Source organism: Acanthopagrus latus, chromosome 17, assembly GCF_904848185.1.
Source record: "Acanthopagrus latus isolate v.2019 chromosome 17, fAcaLat1.1, whole genome shotgun sequence".
NCBI classification, from domain to species: domain Eukaryota; kingdom Metazoa; phylum Chordata; class Actinopteri; order Spariformes; family Sparidae; genus Acanthopagrus; species Acanthopagrus latus.
Genome location: NC_051055.1, coordinates 3,276,870 through 3,302,371, shown reverse-complemented (window position 1 = coordinate 3,302,371; position 25,502 = coordinate 3,276,870). Strand labels below are relative to the sequence as shown.

Below are 25,502 nucleotides of genomic sequence, written 5' to 3'. Positions count from 1 at the left end.
AAACAAGCAATTCCTGTATGGTCTCTGCAGCCCACCCACTGGTAACACGGCGCTCCTACAAGCTGTTAAGATTCAGCTCCTTTTGTTACGTAACAAAAGGAGTCATTTACATAGACAGACCTCCTCTGTACAGTGATAGAAAATATCTGAGAGGGGGGCGTTCGTCCCCGAAGTGAAGTTTGGTGTGTCCAGTGGTAAGAAAGCAGTGTTTTGCAATGTCTTTGCTCAGAATTAGACACCCAAATTGCTCTGTTGTTGGTTGAAAAAATCAACATAAGTGCCTTTATTCTGTCCCAGCTACAGAACAACAGAACAGACAATGGTTGCAATTGATTTTTTTTTAACGACAACATGCCAGCTATGCTTCCTGTTTGTATGTGTGTGCTAACCACTTCACATCAGACTGCTTCAGTAACGAGGGTCAGTACAAAGCTGTCTTTGCCTCGACACTGACCCTCCTAAAAGGATCAGTCCCAACCATACCAGACCCAGCAACTGCACCCAAGCCACAGGTAAGTGTCGCCATGGTTTGATAGCATTTACAGTTGCTTACAAGTATGGTGAAGTCAGCTGGAAATTGGATTACTTGCAAGCTCTGCTTCGGTCCGCTATGCAATGGCATTTGAAGCAAGTTTAATGTTAATAATATTATGAGGGAGCTTGGTTGTCACAGTAAAAAGTCTGGAAACGTGCAGACTGGAGACAGAGACGATGTGAACAGTGTCCAAGAGTTTGGAGACTGTGTTGGAGACAAACACAGCTTTCACTAGCTGTTAGCCATTAGCTACATGGTAGTAACTGTAACAACACAAAAGAACAAACTAACATTATTCAGACACACTAACCATTCTGAAACGTCCAGCTGCAGCTGCAAAGTCTGTATTTCTATAGGAGCCTCTTCTTCTGGGTCCCATTCTGGGTGAAACTGGTATGGTTGAACAAAAACATCTCTGCGAGCCATAGCGATACTCCACCATAACATTAGCGCATGCTACCACTAGCATAAGAGGCATCGTCTCCCTGAGAGGGGCATAGCAGGCAAGTAGGCGTTGACAGATGGAGCTTATTAGCATTTAGGTGCAGGCACAGAAACAGCCTGCTCTCAGTAGAGCTCACTTGAGCGACTTTTACACGGCTGAAATTCAGGACCACGGATGGGTTTGGAGCAATGCATATCGAATACAGTGTTGTTGGACCTCTGACAGCTGTGTGAAATTGATGAAAAACAGTATAATATGGGACCTTTAAATCATAATGACAACAGGAACTACTCAAATGACCTTCATCAAAAGTTTGCATACCCTGGAGGTTTTGGCCTTGTGGTGTTTTCATTAAACACAACTTTCCTTTGCTGCTGGATTTCCTGTGAGCACCATATGAACTCCACAAAATAACAAAACACAGAACACAACAAGACTCAAGAATATCCTATTATCGACTAGCCTACGCCAACAGATGTGGATTGTGTGTATAAGGTTGACTATTTCAGTTCAGCATCCTCCCTTGTGCTGTCAGCTGTTAGCGTTCTCAAAATCCCTGTCCCTGTTACATTGCTGTGGATGTAGACCTGGCTATATTTAGTAGCAGGTATTTTCTTTTTATTTATTTATTTATTTTGTTGAAAACTAATTTGTTGTTTGTTTGTTGTGGCAAAATCTTTGATTTTAAATGTTTAGCATGCTTTAGTTGGTCAGCAAAATGTAATTTCTTCTAAAAACACACTATTTTGACATGATAAATATCAGATTTACTCTATCTAGCTCATATTATTGAAATCAAGTTGCTGTGAATACAATGGTACCAAGTATTTAATTGAAATCAATTCTCACATAATGAATCACAGGCCTTGGATGACTAGAGTGTCTGTGGCTAAGCGGCTTTTATCCACTATGCCCAGCTGGTATTCCAGCCTTGCCTTTAAAGAATAATTTGTGTCATACATCTCATTCTGCAGAAGATGTGGTCTCAGTGTCTCAGCATAAAGTGTAGCAATCTTTTGTAGTCTTGAGAAAGTGTGAGTTTGTAGGAGTTGCTATTTTCTTATTGTTTATTTGTCATTACTCAATCACTAATAAGTAATCCAATCGCTAAGGTTGCTGGGAATAGTGATGAATAGGGTAGTTATGTCACAAGAAGCCGGTGAAAGGCTATGATGGACTACTTGGGATGAAGAAATGTAACAGTTTCTTCATTAATGGTTGAAAGTATTAACCAGCAACAAATGACAATAATCAACAAAAACCACCATGTTCTGAATGTACACATTACAATCATTAATTACTGTGAGGCACCTTCGGGAGAACCCCTGAAGACAAGGACTCCAATTCAGCCCCTTTGACAGCTTGTGTGTGTCAGGTGAAAGCCTGTAGTAATGACAGTTCAATCCACAGTTACAGCCGACTCAACTGTCCCCTCACATCCAAGTGCCATTTGGTTCCCAGTCAGCTACAAACCACAGGCGGTGCCCTCGCCTCCTGGGGGTGTGCCTAGATTCCACTGTAGACACGCCTATTCATTACATTGCAGGGTATCACCATGCGATGGCACTTACCTCATAAAAAAAACACACAAAAAAACTAAAACAAAAAACATACAGCATAGATACGGTTTAAACCTAAACCCGATTCTTCTGATCCATTAAATCTCAGCTGCTAATACTACAGTTTTATCCAAGAACATATATTTTAAAAAGGAGACCTAAATACAGACAACCTGTACAGGCTCAGGGTTTCAGCATGGCCCGTGGTCTCTTGCTCCATGTCATGCCCCTGCCTCCTGTCATTTCCCCAGCCCCCTGCCAGGAGAAGTGAAACGTTTCTCTCCCCACCTACTTGTTTTACAGTTTCATCAGAGATTCTTAGTCTCCATTTTCATAGTACATTTTCTTCTTCTTCCATTTCACAAGCTTTCTCTATTTTAGCTAATCACTAGACAAAAAAAAGAGTTCCTCATAGCATATTAGGGGTTGGAAAGGCAGTGTAGTAACAAATTATTGCTTTAAGTGTTCTCAGCACAGCCAGATTTAGACAGTTTGATCGGTCCGTGCTCTTCGCGATGGTTAACACACATTTGCAAAATGCAAGACTAAATTATCTACTAGCACTTCAGCCAGGAGATGAGTGTGGGGGGTTGAGAGACCTGTTGGGATGGCCACTGAATAAGTACAAAGAGATGCACTGCAATGCTAATGATGTGTTTGGTCTCTGTCACGTCCCAAGATATGCAGAAGATGTTTGTGAACACACTCTTATAAACTGATTGCATCTCTATTGTCATCAGCCACTGCGTGAGGAGTTTCTGATAAAATATCAGAAAAATTAAACAGCGCAATGACAATAATTCCTGCTGTGTCACCTGAGCGTAATAGTTCATGCTTTTTGTAACCACCCACACCCAGTGAAATATTCAGAGCAAATACTTCAAATACAAATATGATCACTGACCGAGCATGTTTGAAGATTATCTACTGTATCATGAGGTCTTCAATATTATGCTTCAGCCTTTTTGTTCTTCAACAGTACTGCATGGAAGTTTAAGTAATATGGTGGGGGAATAAATCATTTAACAACAATGGGACAAACCATTATAGTTGTATTAGTAGTATTAGCGGTAGTAGTAGTAGTATTTCTTTCTAGTTTGGCATTGTAGTTGTATACATGTCGTTTCTCATGGTGTTACATTCCTGTTATGCCATGCCGACAGATGTGTGTGGAAGTCAGAGAGCAAACCTTGTATTACCACAATTAAAATATTGTTTTTTTTTCTGATTAAACACATAATGAAGCACAGGATTTTGTTTATTTCGTTTTTCCGTCAAAACATGTTGTGGATCGAAATGATTACATCAGTATTTTTTTCCATACAGTTCAGCTTTTTCTTACTTCACATGAAGGCTGCAGAAAGTGTAGTAGCCTAAATTTGTCCCTGGAAAATACTGTTCTTCAGCAGGTATTTTAGTTACAGCAACATTGATCTAGCTAAGCGTTTATGTGTTTATATATGCACTATTTATTCTGTTTGGGAAATCAAACGACCCGTCACGGACCTGTTAGTGCCCCAACACAGAGGAACAGACATTTTAAGAGGATTCATCTGTAAGTGTTCATGCATACTAAGCCCAACATGTTGCATGTAATGCACCTCTGCACCTATAGCCAGGGAAAACAATTAGTGTCTGTGTCTTGATTCCTTTTGGCTATTTCCATAAGAAGTACTTGGGAAACAATCACAGCAGTGAGAAACCAGCCACTGTGACATTTACAGGGCGTCCAGCAATGATGCACTGACAGACCTCACTGCTGGCTCAGCCCTTTCTGTTTCCATGAGGACAAAAGCATGTAAACCCATTTTGGATCACCGCATTTTTAACCAGTAGATTGCCCAAAAATCTTTCTGCATGCTAAGCATCAAGGAATTACTGGAACTGGTTCTGGCAGGTTCACCACCTATGACTTGAAGGAAAGGCACTTTCATGTTCAGGTGGGACTGGAACACAACAAGTTCTTGTGTTCAGGGAATAATATGAGGACAATCTAGACAAAACGTCCCACAAAAAAGACTCCACCACCATTGCAAACACTTGAAACATTTTCTATACACATGTTGACATATGAAAGCCCTCCATTTTCGAGTTGATACCCTTCCCTTCACACTAAAGGATGTCTGATAGCTGCTGGGCAGGTGCAAACCTGACAATGCACCAAGGCCAGATGGCATCCCAACAAGGGTGTCCAAGCTCTATGCCATGGAGCACCATTCCATCCTCTACTCTATCTTCTGCATCAATACCCACCCTCTGGAATCCATCTACCATCATGTCACTACTCCAAAGAACACCAAACTACAATCACCAGGCAACTTAGCTATTCTTGTTGACTTTAACTCTGCCTTCAACACAAATCAATGCAACCACATAATCAGGAAACTTCAGCATCTCAACATCCCTCCACTCCTCAGCAGCTAGGTTCAGAATTTCCTTAGCGACAGACCACAGGGTGTTTGTGCACATCATCATCACCCATCATCACCCATCATCACGTATCATCCTGTACCATCTCCAGCACTGCAGCTGCTCAGGGCTGTGTCCCCAGCTCCTTCCTTTACACCCTGTAAACAATTATCTGGATGTGCCCTTCACCCTTCATCACATATTTCAAATAATCGGACGAAACGGCCGCATTTGCACAACTCAATGACAATAACTCCTTTACAGCCGATCAAAACTCAGTTTCTCACTTTATATAATGGTGCAGTGATAATGACCTCTAGCCGATGCCCACCTCCATCCATGGCTATGTAGTTTAGCAAGTAAGCAGCTTCAAATATATCTGACCTATTTATTAACTCAGTTTAGATCCCTCCTATTTATCAAAAAACATGAAAAAAATAAATTTCAGATGTAAACTCATAGCTGGATCTCAGCCTAGCCCATGATGCACACATTTTGCTCAATCCATTTGCCCTCACACTTCCCGTCTCGCAGACGTGAACCACAAAGCCATCACACATTCACAATAGTACTGACCAACCCCTCAAACAACATTTCACATTACTACCATTTGGTCACAGATGCAGGGCTTTAAAATAGAGATGAACTTGCTTCAGCTTTAGTTTTGTCCCTTCTGCTAATTGACAATGTTGTAAGCTATGATTTATGAATGTTTACATGATGATTTTATGAATTGTCTTTGTGTGTATATCGGTATAAATCTATTCTAGGAAGTACTGGCACTTAAAACACATCTCCCTCTAGGCCAATAAATCCAAGACTGTATTCATCATTTTATACTTGTTCTAGTTTCAAGTGATGAAATGAGTATGCACCAGTTTTCTGTAACTGCTTATCCCACAGGCAATTCCCACATCACCTCACCCCATGTCTTTGGACTGCAAACTCCATAACAGTCCTGGGCGGCCGGGTCATGTTCAACCCGGAACGTTCTTCCTATGAGACACCGAGATCAAATCCTACCTTTTTGCCAATGAAATAGCCTGAAACCATGTAGAAGTGACAGTTCTGCCACTGCCAAAGCTCTGCTTGGTAATCCTTTCAGTGTAGGATCATATAGAATACCTTCTGCATATCATGTCACGTTAATCCAGCCAAGTTTCTAAACTTCACTGCATTAGATGTCTTTTCTCCAAGTTTCTCCAAGTCTCTCCCTCTCTCTCTCTTTTTTCTCTCTCAATCTGTCGCTGGCACTTGGACAGCTTTGAGATTTAGCTTTTATTCACACCTCATTTTCATCCATCTGTGCAACAAGCACACATGGATTCGCAGGTAACTGTGTGATTAATATGTCTCTGTGTGTTTCGTCTTCACACTGAAACATGCTTGCACCAATTAATTACAAAACTGCTGTGGTAATATTTGCTCAGCCTCTTTATCATTCCACACTGCAAATTAATAGAAACAACGATTGGTGTTAGAAGCAGTACATTTGCTTGTTAATCATCGAACCTATGCTGAGGTCCCAATACTGCCATTCAGTTTAGAGCCTAGAGTCCAACACCCTTAGTCCAAATCATCTGTGCATTATGGGCTACGCTGGTATACATACACATAATATTTATATAATATGTATAAAATATGTGTGGATTATAGTTCTCAATTGTTTGGATTCACGAGTTTCCGTGCCATATTGCATTCACATATTTGACCTGACTTTCGAGGTAGATGGTGGTGGAGTTGAACCAGATGTGTAGGCTGCAAAATCAGTCCCCACAGTACAAGACTTTGTTTCAGTATTTGTAAGTATGAAATTTTTTGTTTGTCACGAGACCTCAAAATGTGTTGGATATTTTTCGATAAAAAGTCAGAAAATTTCCAGCCATGCTGGAGCCGACCCATCAAGGGGTGTTACTGAGAAGACTACAGAATAATTGTGAAAAAGTGAAAGAAAAAAAATAATTGGAAGTTAATTTTAATGAAATCCATCCTTTGCTGTGGCTAGGCCACAAAAGACCACCAGAGAAGAAAAATGTGTACTGAAAAGCAGTGACATCAGTGTCAGGACACAGTCAGGTATGATTCATATGTGGCAGATGAAGTATTTAGATCTTTTTACTCAGGTAAAAGTAGCAGTCCTCCAATTTGACAATTGTATGCTCTGGTACATGTAAAAATCTGGTATGCATCAAAGTATTGTTTACTGTATGGTGGCATGATTTACTGTAGGCTACATATTTCATAGCATCATAATGTTTTTCAAATCTTAACCTGAAAATTGACTAGTGTAGAGCAATAGCTATCTCTAAAATTGTGTGAAGCTGAAAAACTATGTTGCACAAAATTGAAATTCTCAGGATTTTGTCACAATAATGCAACTATCAGAAAACAGACATTTTACCTTCCACAGTACTGCAGCTGCATGGCTGCAAGATCGCCATTGTCCTGCTACACATGAGCGCCCAGCTGTTTGTGTTTCACCTAACGCTGACAATAAAACCCAGGCCTAGTGATGTGGGACTAAAAGCTTCTGGCTAGGTGCTGTGTTGGCCTTAAGGTACATAAGGTTGTCATCTACCTCTTCCAGCAAAACGCTACCTACCATAGCGCTTTTAACATTATTCATAACATTGCCGTCTGTTCCAACAGAGTCACTGAAATAGGTAAATATACTACTGTATATCATATACAAGTACAGGTACAAGTCTAATATACATATCTGTTTTCTTTTATATTTGTGCTCTCAACATCATTGAAAATGAGGACTTAACCTTAGTGATTTTTTGAAATTTCAATAAAGGTTGAAGGAATGAATTAATGAATATTTTGCCGCTTTTTTAGGTGATCCTCCCATCCCTTGAAAGTGGTTGGCAGCGGTATGATAATGTCATCCCATTTTAGATGTGAAAAGTGGTGTCCCCACATCTTCATCCTCTGACTGTGTCAAAAAGGAGGACTAGCATTAGCTGTAACCATGGACACAAGCTCTGGTTTGGGCGGAGGTCTTTTACAGTGTAGGTGAATAGATTGTGGTTTGTGTTTCTCACAGGACCAAAAAAAGACTCAATAAATTCAACAAGTTCTCTATGGAGAACCCTTGCACAGTTTTACCTGCGACTTCTCATCTCTTTATGTTTTGTGTGATTTCGGTCAAGTTTTCTCTTCCTTGCAGCTGCTCTTCCCTCAGATCTCAGATATTTGGTATGGGGGCCCAGATCCGCACACATTTCAAACACATTTGAAAGTCAAGTCGAGTCCCTGTTACATATAAAGCCCAGTACGACCTGATCAAAATATGCCTCAAGGGAATTATAATCTGTACTCCATACAGCACCCTCTATCCATAGACCCTCTATTTAATAGGGAAATTAATTTTGCCTGGTTCTCAACAGGGACTTTTTAAATCATTTTTTTGTGTTTATGGGGTAATATGGTCCTCAGGGAAACTGTTTGTTGGACTATCTTATCTCTGAAAAAACAACTAAAATACATAGATGTCATAAACGAAAATTAATTTGGGTTCTAATACTGCTTTATTTGAGCCAAATCTGCCCATCAGGATCAATGTATCCAGTTATTCATCAAACAAAGATAGAATACAATGTATTACAAAGGGAAATATAAAAGTAACTTAAGCCTACAGAACAGTAGCTTTTAAAATAAGATGCCTGTTTTGGCACCATCCCTTGTTCATCTTTTTGTGAATTTTAGATTATCCTCCACTTCGTAAACATATTCTGTCCACACACCCGTCTGAGCTGTTTGAAACACACTGTTGATGATGGATGGGGTGTTTTGATTTGACTTGATTCAGTGCAGCACAGTCTCAGATTCTGTGCCTACACATCACAATCGCTGTTCAAACCCAGGAGGAAAAAAAATGGCAAAATAGCTACTGTTTAGGTAATTATTGACTTCTGCTGTAAAGTACAAGTCTAATGTTGTTAATTATGTTAATGTCTGCGCAGGATAGTCTCTGAAGCATTGAAGTGTGTCACTTGACTTTCGAGCAGAGACATCCCCTCTAGACTGTTGCTACAATAACACTGAATAATTTAATAAGCAAACACACACACCAATGTGGTGTCTTACCTGTTAGTTAATAAAATCACAGCTTATTAAAGGCAGTGCTGTTTTTTCAGCTTGTCTGTGTAACGGGGTGATGGCCATCAGAGTCTGTAGCAGAGACGGTAGCCCTTCACATAGCCGTAGCACCAAGCTCCGTGTCCCCAGGCTATACAAGCCTGAATTGTTTTGCATTAGCCAAAAGACAAAAGGAAGGAACTCCAGCACGGTGATTAAATCAAGCAGATAAAACCTATTGAGATGATGTGCTTGATACCAGAGAGTAGAGAGAGGTAGGGTCTGGAAGACAGGATGGGGAGGAAAAATAATATTTTCTCTTACTATTCCAACTCAAGGTTCTGTGATCCAAAGTGTTTATGATCACATGAATACAATTCACAAGGAAAGACCAGTATACTGAATACATTTATAATAATGGGTGAATATATTTCCAGCTGCAATTTCTATGAATCTACATTTAATAAGTCAGTCCCCTTTTCATAGCCGTTAAGTAAGGACTGTTGTCTAACAGAAGCGTATGCAGTTTTACCTGAATAAAATGTCACTATCTATTGTCTTTTAATTAATTTGCTTGGAAGTGAAATGATAAGGACTTGTAAGATTCCCTGTGTTATGCAGCTTGCAATCTGGAACACAGCAGTGTCACAGTTGACAAGTCGGATGAAAAGTCCACTGTGTGCATATGGTCTATTGTCTTTTCAGTTACACGTCAGTCGGGAAGTCCAATTTGTCACATTTACGATGTTTATATGACTTGCAACATGGATTTCAGCAGCATAACGGGCGCACACTGCCTGCATGAACAGCACATGAAGTCTTGATTTTTATTTCAGTATCCATGTTAGCAAGTTAGAGCAGACACACTGCTGACTTGAGTAGTGCGGCCTGGCATGTCAGATGAGGCTTTCCAACACACTTTTTTTTTTTAGGTAGGCAAAGGAAAATGACATTGATAATTATCAAGGGCAAACCCATGTACACGCTAGCCACCTGTGTGAACACTTTTGAGCAGCAGCGGCTCAGCAATGCAGCCACCATGCACTCAACATGCTGGATATGTGTTCCATCCGTAACATTACACCAGTATTTAACCTTTCCACTCTGAGTGTGATATCAGAGTAACATGGCCCAAAATCTCAAAGTACATTTGTTTCAAGTTGTATCTCATCTTCTCAGGCTCATAACATAAACAAATCAGAACACATAGCCTACTGCTGGAATCACAGAAACTTCAGAACCCGCTCTTAAATTGATACGCGTGTGCGTGCGTGTGTTTTTTTCTTTTGTTTTCTTAACGATTATGCCAAAGCCTGTTTATAAATGGAGGAAAACGAAGCACATAGGGTTGAAAAGGGCAAACAAGTGGTATAATGTAAGCTGCCCAGGCATAACCAAACCTTAAAGTGGCAGTAATCAATAATGTTATATAAAAGAAACTACATAGAACTTTCATTGTGTGTTGTTTGTGTGCTTTTTTAAAGCCTTATGGACCAAAGCAGTCAGCATATGAGCACCATTTGTGAACAACAAACAAAACTTACCTTTCCATATTTTTCAAACTAAGCACGATGCATAAGGTGATGTGTCAGTCTGTGGCTATGTAAGATTAATCACTGTAGAATGACAATGTTGAGACTTTTAGTTCCCTTCATATAACTCAGTCACATGTAATCTGACAGCTAACAGATTCTGTTGCTCAGTAATAGTCAGTTTGTTGAGATAGGTACAGTTATCAATATCCCCTCATAATATTATGTCTTAATAATTATAAGCCAACAGCAAGATATAGCCTGGCACTTTGGCCTACCTTAAAACTACTTTAGATTGTTTTAGTTGTACCACAGTAATGTCCATAGTAACATATACCAAAATAAATTAAAATATTGACAGATTGATTTTAAACCACCTTTTGCAATGTATTTCAAAAATGAAATGAAATATCACCTATCCATGAGGAATAAGGCCAATTCATTTTCAATCTTTTCAAATCCCACAATTTTCTTCATCTGCTGAATCACTGTTGACTTTCTTTGTATGTTTTTTTTTGTTTTGTTTGGCATTTGGTACAGCTGGTCAGGGGTCTGTTGGCAGCTGTGAGTGTATTATGATCCTCTGCACTTAATGAATTCCACTTTCTTTTATGATCAAGGTGTATGTTTCTGTTGTCAGCTGTCCAGGCTGAGGAGGCTCCCTGGCCTAATTTAACCCCTGATACTGTCCCACTATCAACCATAACCACAATATATAACATCAAAAAAAAAAATTCTGTAGAAGAAATATCTCCTGCTGGATCCTCATCCATGTATCGTACGACTCATTGTGATATTTTGGCTTGGATGAAAATGGAACCATAGGCTCTTTCGGTCTTTGTGTCGTAAATCCTTTCATCTCATCTTGCGGGGAAGGCAACAAGAATAACTATACAGAAACAGCCATCATTATCTAACTGATCTCATTCGCCATGTAGCTCATCTAGAGGCATCAGTTCAGTTAAAATGGTCCTTGAAGTGTTTTGAACAAAACCAATACATTTGCTACTTGTATTTGAAGGGCGTGCTTACAGTGTTGAACTGAATTATCACCAGCTCTGTAGTTCCCCTCAGCTTATTGAGCACAGAAGTGTCTTTCAGCACATTGTTTTGGTTAGCTATTTTGGTTTGGTTTCATCTCTCTCATTAGCATAACCTTTAGCCACAACAGCTTCCTATTTTAAACAAAAAGCTCTAATACTCTGTTTACCTGCCCAGCACCACACAGTAGACATTATTGTTAGATAGCTACAAGACATTTACAAGCACTGCAATGTGTTGACAGTTTATAAACTTCTTAAGAACAGCATGACAATAGCATCACAAACACATGTATTTATTCACTAATTTACTGTACTTTTTGCAACTAGATCTAAAGGGAGAACAATACCTTAGGTAATAGATCCTTAATAATTATGCATGTTTTTCATAGATACATTTAATTTGCTATTACCCACTGCTAGAAAAGGTGCATAATAAGGGATCATTTACCCCTAACAAGGCATTTTTTCTTGTATAAGATAGCTGCAGCAGAACTAGGTTTTAATGAATTAATTATAGAGTTTATTTTTTGAATCTTTAAATCTTATTAAAACAACAGAAAAAAAAAACAAAACAGTAATGTGTTGGTAATGCTATCATGCTGAACACAACAATAGAAATAGTAGAAATAGTATTTTTACCAATTACAGCACCTTAGAACTTAAATGGTTCTTATCACCAGTTAACTAATGACTTTAATGTTTAGCATCACTTGATTGATCAAGCGATCACGCTTGTTTAACTTCTGTCTTGGGGCGAAGAGCTGCAGATGTTTTATATCTTTGTTATTTTAAGTATTGTTTTTCTCAGTTGGTTCTAAAGATTTCTCTTGATGTTTGTGTTCGCCTATAAACTTTAAATCATATTTATATAGTCTTTTTTCTCTTTATTGGTGGACATGTTGGACAGAAGCTCAGCATTTTATCCAGTTAAAGCAATAATTTGTGATTTACTTTTTAGAAGTTGTCTTTTTGCCTACATGCTTAGTCGAGTAAAAGGTATTGTTCATCAAAAGGCAGTTTAGTTGTAGCCTCGAGGCAAAGCTAACATGTCCCCTTCGCTGAGGATTTAAATAAATTGTATTTTTGGATTTTACTTCTTGAACACAGTCCTGTCCTGTCTTTCCTACTCATCATTCAGTATGGTGCTGTTCGGCACTTGTGAATTTACCATCTCCAAGTTGGAGATGAAGTTGCCTGCAAACAAACTGGATGAGAGTGAGAAACTGATCCTGGGATTTTCCAATGTTGCAGCAGCCCAGTTTAAGCGTATCTCCATCCCAACCTCCACTAACCTTCACAGTTACATGGAATCTGCTCCTGCATCGCTCTCTGGTCTGTGGGAATGATAATACATCTACTCGGTTAGGCTCAGTTGCAGCTGGTGTTGATCAGGTCTTTGCATTGGTCCTGCTCCTGAGGAAAGACATCTGGCCCAGTCTCAGAGCCTGAGTCCTTTAGTCTTCTGAAGGGTAGATGATCCTGTGGCTTGTTGTCGACTCGACCCTGTGAAGTCCTGCAACTTGAAAATATGTTTCAGGCATTGGACAACGTGTCCATCTTCTCCAACTCCTAATGAAGGCTGTTTTCTGGCTCAGCAGCCACTCAGGACATCAATGATGCAATTCAAATATGCATCCAGGACTACCCTTCCATCTCTAAAGTCATTGCACATATTGGATAAAATGATGAACAATGGTCTTAGAAAATCAAAGATGACTTCATTTGCCTGAAAATGTGCTGCAAGTGGCAGGTAAACACTACATCACTCTAGATTCTCCAAAAAATCTATCAGACAGCTCCAGCTGATCGGCAATGCTGCTGCCAGGGTTCTAAGAAGAACCAATAAAGCTTAATAATAATCAATAATCAAAATACTTCATATGACCCATAAATCACTGAACAGGTTAGGTCCTGGATATTTGCCAGATCTTCTGACATGGCAGGTGCCTCTCAGAAACTTCAGGTTTGCTGGTTCTGGATTACTGGCTGCTCCCTGCTTGAAAACCATGTGTGGTGAATTTGCCTTTAGCTTCCACGCCTCTCAAATATGGAACAAATGCTAGAGGTCTGTGCCAGCTACTTCTAAATCTGATGTTGATGTGGTCAGAGCAGAGCCTAGTGGTCTCGTGTAGTGAAAACAGAAGTGGTCCTAGTGCTGAGCCTTGAGGAACACCAGTTTCCAGAAAGCAGGTTTTGAACAAGGAGCCATATGACCTGAATTCAATTTGTCAGACTTGTGAACCAAGTTGGAGCAGAGTCAGTGATGCCAAGTTCAGCCAGAGTGGAGAGGAGAATTAGGTGGTTGACTGTGTCAAACACAGAAGATAGGTCAAGGAGAATGAGGACAAATGAGTTGGACGAGGCTCTGGCAGCACGGAGGGACTCAGTCACTATGAGGAAGGCTGTCTCAGTGAAGTGACCTGTCCTGAAGCCTGATTGATTAGGGTCAAGGAGGTCGTTTTATGAAAGACAGGAGGACAGTTGGTTGTAGACGGCACGTTCCAGGGTTTTAGCCAAAGTGCAACCATAAATCAGCCTTTATCGTAACACATGAAGTCAAGCTTGGTGGATGATTTTAAAATCCCAGATAGTACTGTAGTCCATTCCGTTTCAGCGATAGCTTAATTTATTTCTAAGTTTAAGCACAACAATAAGTTATTTGTCACAACATGTTCAGGAAAGATCATAAAAAATAATGCATTTAAATACTTCCAATAATAATAATTTGCGCTGAACATTGTTTTAAATGCTCACGGCAGATACTGGCATATGCCATTTTGATCAATTAATTATAAAAGTTGTAATTAATCAGATACCGTTTTTTAAATCACTTGACAGGCCTAATTATTTGTCAGTTAGTCGTTATGTTATTGTTTTTACTCTGTCTGCTTATACAATGTATTGTTTGTTTTTTTTGTCTGTTGGCTTTTGTTGTGTTATTCTAAATGTAATTTTGCCTGCTTTTTTGTGTCTATATTTTCTTTCTTGTGCTCTCATCTGTGTTCTGCTGCTTCTGAGAATGAATTATTTTGCCTTCATTGGTGAATTTTCACATTTACATTGGCTGTTGTCTATTGCTTCATAACCTCAGTATCCTGTGGCCATATTCATATTTTTAAGATAAGATAATCCTTTATTGATCCCCAGAGTGAAATCCAGGCATCCATGTCTTTTTCCTGCAAGGATCATGAAGGTTTCAATTTATGTCATTTAAAATTCGACTCTATGGCAGATTAAAAAAAAAATATATAAATAAATAAAATATAACAGAGCCATAAATGTGACTATGAGTGCAGAACTAGTTTTCCTTTTATAGCTACTTGTGTTTAGAGTAAACAATGTATCCTAAATAGTACACATTGCAATGAGAGAATGCTTCATAAAAGCAAAGTTGTGTTTGTGCTGACAAAAACTGTGCGCCATTTCCCTCTGCTCTCTGGATTCTTTTGATTATGGTCCTTTGGAAATTATGCAAACCACTTTTGCAAGCAGCGAGCACCGAATCCTGACAAGGCACAACAGAGTGTGTGTTGTCGATGACAATTCAAGGGTTACACACACACACACACACACACACACATACAGTTTAAATGCTGTTTGCACAAAAGCTAAACCACACTGTTTGTACTCACTTTGTTCCACAAAGATAAACTGTTTCAGAAATACACGAGCTAAGACATAGTCACATCTACAGTAGGAATACACACAGTTGCACATATGGGATCACACACACCAACACACATCCTTCTAGTAATCCACTTCCTTGTTGTTTTACTCTAAAGTAACTGGAAATGTAAAGCACATGACTTCCTGCTGCAAAGGATTTTTTCTCATGCAAGAAATAGATACTTGGTGTTTACAGCAGCTATTTTGGCACGTCTATTGAATAGTTTCGGGTTAGAGTTTTGATTGCATTTTGACAGTCAAAGACAGCAGGAAAACAACATTTATCGATTCATCTTTGGAGAGGTGATTGTTCGACTGTAATCCTTTGAAGCATGAAGTTACTGACAATTTTCATTAAATAAGGGAACTGTCAATATATCATCTCCTGCAAATAATGCTGCAGGGCCTTCCTGGATTAGCAAGACACTACATTAGTAGTTAAAAGAACTGCAACTGGATTTATATATTTCCTAGAAACGCTACCATTACAAATTAAACCAATACTAACAAGCACACCATATTGAGCCAGATAACACGTTAATTCCCCCATACCTGGTAAATCCCTTGACATCACTGATGACATGAGAAGGAGAATTAAAGCAGGAATTGTTATGCCTGAGCCACACTGCAGCATGAGTGAGCATATGTTCTAACCAAAATAGTCCTAAAAATTATCTTTGGGCCATCAAGTCACTACACTGTAAGAAACAGAGGTACAGCAGGAGTCTGTTTCAGTCCCCAAAGGTACAATCTACACTAATGTATCCCCGAAGGCTAGATATTAGACCTTAAGGAAATGTGTACCTTTTATGGGCAAAAAAGGTACATATACACTGACCAGGCAAAACATTATGACCACCGGCCTAATATTGTTTTGGTCCCGTTTTGTCAGGTTGGGGTAAAAGGGAAAACTATGGAAAGGGAGGTGGACCCAAAAGCAGTTAAAGGAGGCAAGATAATGAGAACAAAGGGCGAGCTTTTATTAAAGCTGAATACAAAATCCGAAAGCAGACAAAAGGGCAAAAGGCAAAGTAGCAAACAAAATCAAACAAAGTAGCAACGAAAACAACTAGACAAAGTACAAATCAAAAAAATCAAAGTCCAACTCAATCATAGAAAACTCAAAACCAAAAACATACCAAACGGACATGGAGCATGGAGCATGGAGCATGGAGCATGGAGCAAGGAGCAAGGAGCAAGGAGCAAGCACAAGACAGAATCCAGCAAACAAAAGACAAAATCCACAAGACCGAATCCAATGACTGGGCGAGGAGTGAGGGGAAACACAGAGACTAAATACACAGACACTAACGACATGACGAGGCACAGGTGAGGAGAGAGGAGGAAGGAAACCAGGTGTGATAATGAGGGGGAGGAGCACAGAGGAACAGACCAGGAGGGAACAAGACAACAGACAGAGGGAGCCAGAGGGGAGAACATAGGAGAACTTAAAGGACACAAGAGGGCATGGAACATCAAAACATGAGACACGAGACATGGAGAAAGCAAAACGAGACACAAGACATGGAGAAAGCAAAACGAGACACAAGACATGGAGAAAGCAAAACATAACACAAGACATGGAAAAAGCAAAACATAACACAAGACAAGATACAAGGATGAAAATCAAATACAAGAAACCAAAAACCAGAAACAAGAACAAAACAAACAGGAGACATGACACGTTTTTGCTTTTGCTTTTGCTTTTGCTTTTGCTGTGGTTTCTGACACCAAGATTTTAGCAGCGAATCCTTTAAATCATGTAAGTTGTGAGGTTGGGCCTCCATGGATCGGACTTGTTTGTCCAGCACATCCCACTGATGCTCAATTGCATTTTTGCTTTGTGGCATGCACGTTAGGGAATACAGTTTCCATGAAAAGCTGTACATGGTCTGCAACAATGCTTAGGTAGGTGGTACATGTCAAAGTAACATCCACATGGATGGTAAGACCCAAGGTGTCCAAGCAGAACTTTGCCCAAAGCATCACACTGCCTCAGCCAGCTTGCCTTCTTCCCATAGTGCATCCTGGTGCCATGTGTTCCTCAGGTATGCGGTGCACACACACCCGACCATCCACGTGATGTAGAATGTGCCAATTGTTGGTGCTTTTGGTGGTGGACAGGGGTCAGCAAGGGCACCCTGACTGGCCTTTGGCTACGCAGCCTCATATGCAACCAACTGCGATGTGTATTCTGTCACCTTTTCTATCTGAACCAGCATTAACTTCTTCAGCAATTTGAGCTCAGTAGCTCATGAGCAACTCAGGGCCCTGAGGGCTCCTCCGTCTAAAACAGGGGTGTCAAACTGATCCAGTAAAGGGCCATGTGGCTGCAGGTTTTCATTCCAACCAAGCAAGAACACGCCTGATTTGGATCAGCCAACCAATCAGCCAACCAAGCAAGAACACACCTGATTTGGATCAGGTGTGTTCTTGCTTGGTTGGAATGAAAACCTGCAGCCACATGGCCCTTTACTGGATCAGTTTGACACCCCTGGTCTAAAACCAGATGCACTGTTTTATTGTGGATAAAATGGCTGCAGTGTGGAAATATTTTAAATTTGAAAGCGAAAACAGTCCAATGGTGACATGTAACATCTGCAATACGACCATTTCTCGTTAAAAAAAAAAAAAAAAACTTTATTGGGATATCCCTAATGATAATGTAATATACAAGTAATACCAAAATGAAAAAAAAAAAGTGCTTGAGATTGTGAAATGTAGTAGGTAGGGAAAATGGGTTTTACCCTTGATCAATTTCCCCGGACTGGGACATGGTCAAATAAAATGACATGCTTTATTTCTTACATTCTGTGTGTGTGTGTGTGTGTGTGTGTGTGTGTGTGTGTGTGTGTGTGTGTGTGTGTGTGTGTGTGTGTGTGTGTGGCAGAAAGCAGCAGCAGGTCTGGGCAAGGTTGACTACTGTGACAATATACCTAATTGGGATTACAGTGGACCGTATTGTTCACTTAATGGGCCATCGTCTAGCAAAAGCCTTTTGTATTTTTGTAATTTGGTGGTTCGTTATCTTTTTTTTGAAAAAAACAAAAAACAAAACATTCCTCCATAGCTGTTTGAGAAGCTGATTAATCTAACTTGGATGATCGGGGAACGAACCTTCAGCACTGTGATCTGCGGACAAGTGACTGTATGTGGGCGTCCACAATAAGATCAATAACTAGGCTATAACAAGAACAATGTAATCTGTGGCAGCAAGAATGCAATGCAAAACTATGTCAGCAGCTTAGGAAAATTAATATTGATGGATAACATGACCTTAAAATTGCATTTGCAAAACATACATGTAGGCCTACTTATGCAAATTCAAATGATTTCTCAGGTTTTTTTTTTGTTTTTTTTTTTTTAAACCTCCATCTCTAAAATAACAACAGAGATGAAACAATGACAGCATGGTATCTAAATTACAGTATCCCAGTTTATCCCAAAGAATTATTCATTCTAATATATCATGCATACTGTGCTGAATATTACTGATCTTATCTGTATTTGCAATGTAGCCTGATCCTGCACTCTCCAGTATTCACAGTCCATTAGCCCATAACTTAAGATGATGTTGTTATGGCAACAACTGGCCACATTAGCATCATCTGAAGAACAATAAACTGTATTTGGACAAAATCAATAGTTATCACCAGCCATAGTCCTTACAACCTTAACTATTGGGTTGTCACAGGTTAAATTGTCAAAATCAGAAAAATTACAGCTCAAATCCCTGAGGAGCTACATAAGCGTTAGTGACAGTTACATCCATGAGAATGCAGTAACCCATAGTTCCCTCAATCATTGTAATGAAGATGTGAACCAAATAGGATTTAAAAGAGGGTATATGCAATGCTAACTAAAAAAAATAAATAAATAAAAAATAGTTATATGGCGTACAACTGCACCACTGGTTAAAGTTATATCACAGGTCAATCTGGGTGTATCCCTATGCCGATATATGTGAGTCAGAAGCCGCGCGAGTGATAACACGTCTGCACTGTAAATTATTTTGTGCCACACATGCAGATTTCAACTGCTGCACGCACTTGTTTGATCTTTGTGCACACATCCAGCAATAGAGTGAAGCAGAGGCAGGTGCGAGCGAGTATACAACAGCGACATGCACAACAACACTGTGCAGCTGCTTTGTGCATGCTGGCTCGCTCCCTCTCTCCCCTGTGCTCGCTCGCGGTGGAGCTCTGCTCGCTCGAAGCAAGGACTTTTGACACTTTTGACACTTTTGACTTTTGAAACCAAGGCTGATCCCGGCCCTATTATGGCTGGTCATTTTCCAGCACCCGACATGGGTGCCTTTTCAGTTTTCTGCTGAAAAGAGTTGCTGGACAGAGGTCCCTGGTTCTTGGTGTGGTGCCTGCATGCTGCCTCTGCTCTGTCCCTGAGCTTCACAAATAATACATCCAACATAAAAAAAAAAGCTAAATTACTTGGTGGGTGTATAGTGACAGGAAAACTTCCATAATGAATGCAATAAACCATTGTATTATATTATATTTACTGTGTTTATGTATACAGGGAGAAACACAATGTAACAAAACGACACCCACACTGTGTAGTGCTGGCAAGGTTGTACAGATTGCATCAAACTCTTGCAGATGAAACAAAATAGAATATGCAAAATGCCAGTCTTCAAAATATGCACATTAATTGGCTGAGGACAGGGCATGAAAATAATGAGTTCTTTCTATTAACACCTATGGGCTCAGCGCTGTTTGGCATTTTCAAAAAAGTGGGCCCCCTAAAACATTTGATAAACACTAATGTTAACTTTACATATTGTTGGATGCTGTGGTATGCACAGTTGTCCTCAACATGTTTAACGGATTCTGAACAACATTGCGCAAGTCGTCCTGAAGGAACAGGGAAAAACTAACATTGTGTTACATTACGCAGCAGACTGCGCCAATAATGAACAACTTCATGCCACACATTTTAACATTCTACAATACTTTACCTCTTTAAGGTCCGTCATTCTCCACAGAACCTGCGGGAGGATGGCAAATACAGTTAATCTAATGGCTTGCATAGCTAACTAGTTCTTTTGGGGCATGAGAGTTGAACCAGTTAAGCATTGGAACTAGCACCTGGTTCTTTTCAGTGGGAAATGGTAGCTGACTTAGCAAATAGTAACAGTGAATCAGCCAGTTTGGTAGCTAAAGTTCCATAACTCAACTTAACTCATCACCTGAAAGCTATCTAGTGTTAGCTATTGCTATGAAATATGAAACCAAGCAGCAGCATCTTCTTTCTCTTCTTCTTCATCTTCTTCTTCCAATTTGCCGCTGCTACCACCCTGAAAATGACCAATCATAAGAGGGCCAGGGTCAGTCTTGGTCTCCGACCCCGCCTCTCCCTGCGAGCAAGTACAGGGGGGAGAGGGAGCGAGCCAACGCTCGCAAAGCAGCTGTGTTGTGTTGTTGTGCATGTCGCTGTTGTTTTTTTACTCGCTTGCACCTGCCTCTGCTTCACTCTGTTGCTGAATAAGTCCAACAACAGCTACGAACAGGCACAGTCCTCACAACTCCAACTTTATCATCACAGTAACAGCACACATACATTGGCAGCTGTAAACACTCAGTTGAGAAATACACTGTACAATGCCACATCCAAAAAACGGTGGCATCGCCGACGTACGATTCAGCGCTCAATGAGGCATCTATGTACATATGTCTATGGCGGTTAGCTACAGTTCCCTCAAACAATGTAATGAAGATGCACACCAGAGGGGATTTAGAAGTGGGTATATGCACTGCTGGTTGAAAAATATGTAGTTATTATTATCAACACAAATTAATCTGGCTGTACCGCCACACTCTGCCACAGCTAATTAATAGCTATCTTCACACTGCCTTGGAGCTGGGCTTAAACGAAGACTGCAGGTTTCACTTATAGGCTTGTGCAAGTACAAACAGTAACTTAACATTACACATGTTTATTTAACTTAGTTCACAGAAGAGCTGTTAAAGTTAAATATCACTCATATTAACATAAGGGGTATAAAGTAAAATTAAAAAAAAATAATAAAATAAAATGAATAAAACCATTTAACAGCATAGCTCACCTACAAAATGCAGCTGAAACCTTTGTGTGTCTATTTGGGTTAATGTGACTTCTGAGCTATTAATGTTGACACTACAGTTGTGTTGTTATTCTTTGGCGATTTGACAAGCAATAGACTGAACATGACCGCATAATTGAAGACAGTCGGAAACAGTGTTGACTTAAAATGCATTATGAATGCGGATTTTTGTTAAAATTCTGTTGGAAATCAGGCACTTCTGATTACTTGGCCCATTTATTGCTGTGATAGTTTCTTCAGTTTGCATAAGGAATCAAGAAAAAAAAAAAAAAGTTGTTGTAGCTGTTGAGCAATGAAGCATTCAGAGCACGAGGCCTTGACAAAGCATTCTGCTTAGTTTCCATTTTTTTTGCAAAAAAGCATGCATTTAAATTCCTAACACAAGCCTGCAGCCAGCCTTCCATTCAGAGAAATCCCCTACAGGCTCTGTCAGACAGCTACAGCACCCTTCCACAGAAAGTTCAGCTTCTCCTCTGAAAACAAGACATTAATTGTTCTATTTGCTTCACTTCTCTGGGTGCAAGTGAAGGAGAAGAGTGAGTTTGGATCAGCAAGCCTTGAAATATCATGTAACAGCTTACAGTAGCTATGGAGCCTGTTTCCTGGCCAGCGGTGCAGAGTCAACAAAATAACAAATCAAACTAAAGATGTGCTGCAGGACCTTGGGGAAAAGGCAACAAAAGTGCACAGTAATCATCCCAGTTCTGTGAAATCACAGAGCAGACTTAAGGAGGGCAGACTCATTTAACATGATAATGTTGTTAGAGACACAGGCTATATTTACCTCATGATATTCATCGAGAGGAGTGCAGACTACTGCACGGCCCTGTGACACTGACTGTCAACATTTGCAAAGTTTATTAAACAGTGACTTATTTTAGGTGATAAATTACACGTATAATCACTTTATTACACTGTGATGGATTGACTGTGGAGAGGAGGTTTGCATGTTGTAGGTTTGTTTCTGCATTAACAACACATAGAACTACCTACATAGACCTTATGAAGGCAGGGTTTGATATGCAGCGGGTATAGGAGAGGAGGAGTCTGACCCCACTAGTTTGACCCTGACTAAGTCAAATAAACTAAAGATGTATAATGTTGAATTACTGTTTGTACTTGCACAAGCCTATAAGTGAAACATACAGAGAGTGCGGTGGTACAGCCAGATTAATTTGTGTTGATAATAATAGCTACATATTTTTCATCCAGCGTTGCATATACCCACTTCTAAATCCCCTCTGGTACGCATCTTCATTACAGTGTTTGAGAGAACTATAGGTAACTGCATACTGGGTGATGCAACTGTCACTTATGCTAATGTAGCTCGGGGATTTAAGCTTTTTTTTGTTTTTTTTTTGTTTTATTATTTAACCTGTGACAACACATCAGTTAAGGCTGTAAGGACTTTGCATTGTTCTTCAGATGATGCTAATATGGCCAGTTGTTTCCATAGTAATGGTAAATGTCACATAACCACAATGGGCGGATGGAATGTGAATACTGTGGAGTAGAGAATCAGGCTACACAATACTTTGATCGTTGCTGTATATTTTTGTCAATTTCTTTCTTTCTTTTTTTTTATTGTGTTGTTATTATAATAGCTAACTACGATGGCCCATTAAGTGAACAAAGGGGTCCACTGTAAAGCTATTTAGGTGTATAGTTACAGTAGCCCTGCTTGTCCGGCCCTGCTGAACAATGTGCAGTGCTAAAATATGTGCAATGAACTAAACCTACCTTTAGTCCTGAATAACAAACTAATATCCTAAGATTTTGATATCACTCATTAATGTGATTATTTTTGTATTGTCAATTGTTTTTTTCTTTTCGCCAATTAGTCTATTTTTTTATTATTATTATTAATTGATTCATATAAAAATAACATTTTAAAGCTTGTCCTTTAGATTACAATTTTTGAAAAATAACCCTAATATATATTACGTTTAGGTGGCCAATCACATAAGCTGGCGATCAGCAGGACCTGTTATTTAGCATATCAGTACTATAGCGGGAACCCAACAGACATTTCTTTGCGTTGCGTTAAGGTACACTTTCACTTCGGTTCGGTCTTGTCCACCAGTTTAAAACACAGTAATAATGTGCCTCATAATTTTTAATCCATCAATGAAGACAAATGATCACTAGTAATGAGAGAAATTGAGAAATCTCCACAGTATACCTCTGATTCAAGTGCTCGAACATGGTAGTAGTACTTGCATGTTATGATGTATGCATGTTACATAAATCAGTGTATTTCCGAAATTGATTACATCGACACGTCACACTGGCCCTAGTTCACTGTAGTCGGGACTGCTCACATGTGCAACCGGGTGGTTGTTGGTGCGCACATCATCTATATAAAATAAACATCCCCCCTCCTTTTATGGCACCTTCAGTACCACAGTTATTGCTGCTTGCAGCTTTTTCATGAACCACTCATCCAAACTATCAAAACATCACAGTCTACACTCACTGTGCCAGATTATTAAAACTTTAACATTAAAGCTCAAATTAGCTGACGCCTTGTTAGAAATAACCAGTGCTGTCGTTGTTGTTTTTCACTGCCAGCTTCAGTCTGCAGAGCCATGAAGCCTGCACAGAGTGGTGTCAACTGTTCACTCAAAATGTATTAAAATGTAATGTGTTGCACGTTGAGATAGCACCGAATTCAGCACTGGGCGTTTTTCAGTCCTCAACAAACCTGCCGAGTGTGAAGTAGCTCAGTTGAACAGCTCTCGAGATGGACAGAGATACCTATATTTACCCAACTGGTCGAGGCAGATGGCCGCCCACTGTTGCATCCGCTTCTGCTCCGAGGTTTCTGCCTGTTAAAAGGCAACTGCTCTTGATAAATTAACATTAACAAAACAGACAAAAAAAGAATAAGTACATGAAACCAAATTAAAATTCTGTCACCCGTCATTTTAAAAAAAAAAAAATGTAACTCAGCCCTGATCACTGTGACTGACTGTGTCTTCTGGCAGTAATGTGTGTAACAGAGTAATTTGGATCTGCAGAGACATGTATTTTAATCACGGCTCATGGACTGACGCCTCTGTGTGATATCTTCTGGTAGACTGATCTGGTGTTCCTTAATGTCTAGTCTGTGCTGTGACAGATGCATTTACATGACTATAGACGCGTCTGTAAAATGGTAATAAAAGCCTCACAACCCCACAGAATGACTCGTTTTACTGTTGAAATTTGAGGAAATTGGTCGAATATACTTTGGAGAGTCTAGAAGAGCCGCCCAATTAAATCAAGTTACTCGGTGCTAAACCGGAAATTAGTTGACTCGTCAGTGGAAGTCTCAAGTGCACATGCTCTATGGTCCCCCAGCTGGTTAGGCACCGCCACACAATTAAAGTCTGATTCTCTCGGACACACTGATCTGCTTCTCCTTTATGTCAGCCATGATCAAGCAAGATTTTGGAACAGAATGGATGTATGAAACACTCTCCTATAGTGATTTTACTTGCAATTGTAAGAGTTATAGAGAAAAACAGCCAAATGTTCCCACTTGATCATATTCTGGCATTGAAATTGCCTTTCCAAGTACAATTTGCCTCCATAAACCCTTACTACAAACTATATTAACTGATCAGTAAATTGTATTACAAAAACGAAAATCAAAAAGGATCAGAAGCCCTTTCCTTTCAATCTTAAGTGTGTCACAGTTAACTTGATATAAACCAGTTACTATACAATGTAAAGCTTCAGTCATGCAGTAATACAGAGGATTTTTCATTCAACATGTTGACATAACTGAGGCTGATAGCGGTTTTAGCTGCATCCTTTCTCCTCATCACCCCACTCATTGTTGCCTTACATACAGCTGGGGGCCATTCTGCTCTCAGTGATTCTGATTTAAGAACATGCAGAACTAAAATGTACGGCACAGATGTGAATACAGGAGGAGACTGCAAAGCATCTGTAACTAAAGCCACATGATAAAGGAATTAAGATGCAGTTTTTTGCAGAAATGCGCAAAAAAAAAATAGAGACAGCCCTCTTGAACGGAGGCATGCAGGTGATGACTTGAGAAAATCAGACCATGGAAAGCAGTCTGGACCTGGAGTTTTATTTAGCTGAATAGTCTAGAATATTCAGATTCAGTTTGCTTAAAC

At 39.7% G+C, this 25,502-nt stretch overlaps 1 protein-coding gene across 2 annotated transcripts in view; it reads left to right on the top strand.

The window, feature by feature from the left end:
* grik2 (glutamate receptor, ionotropic, kainate 2) overlaps positions 1–25,502 on the top strand; it is a 266,601-nt gene that overhangs the window by 201,553 nt on the left and 39,546 nt on the right. The gene's annotated exons all lie outside the window — the stretch shown is intronic.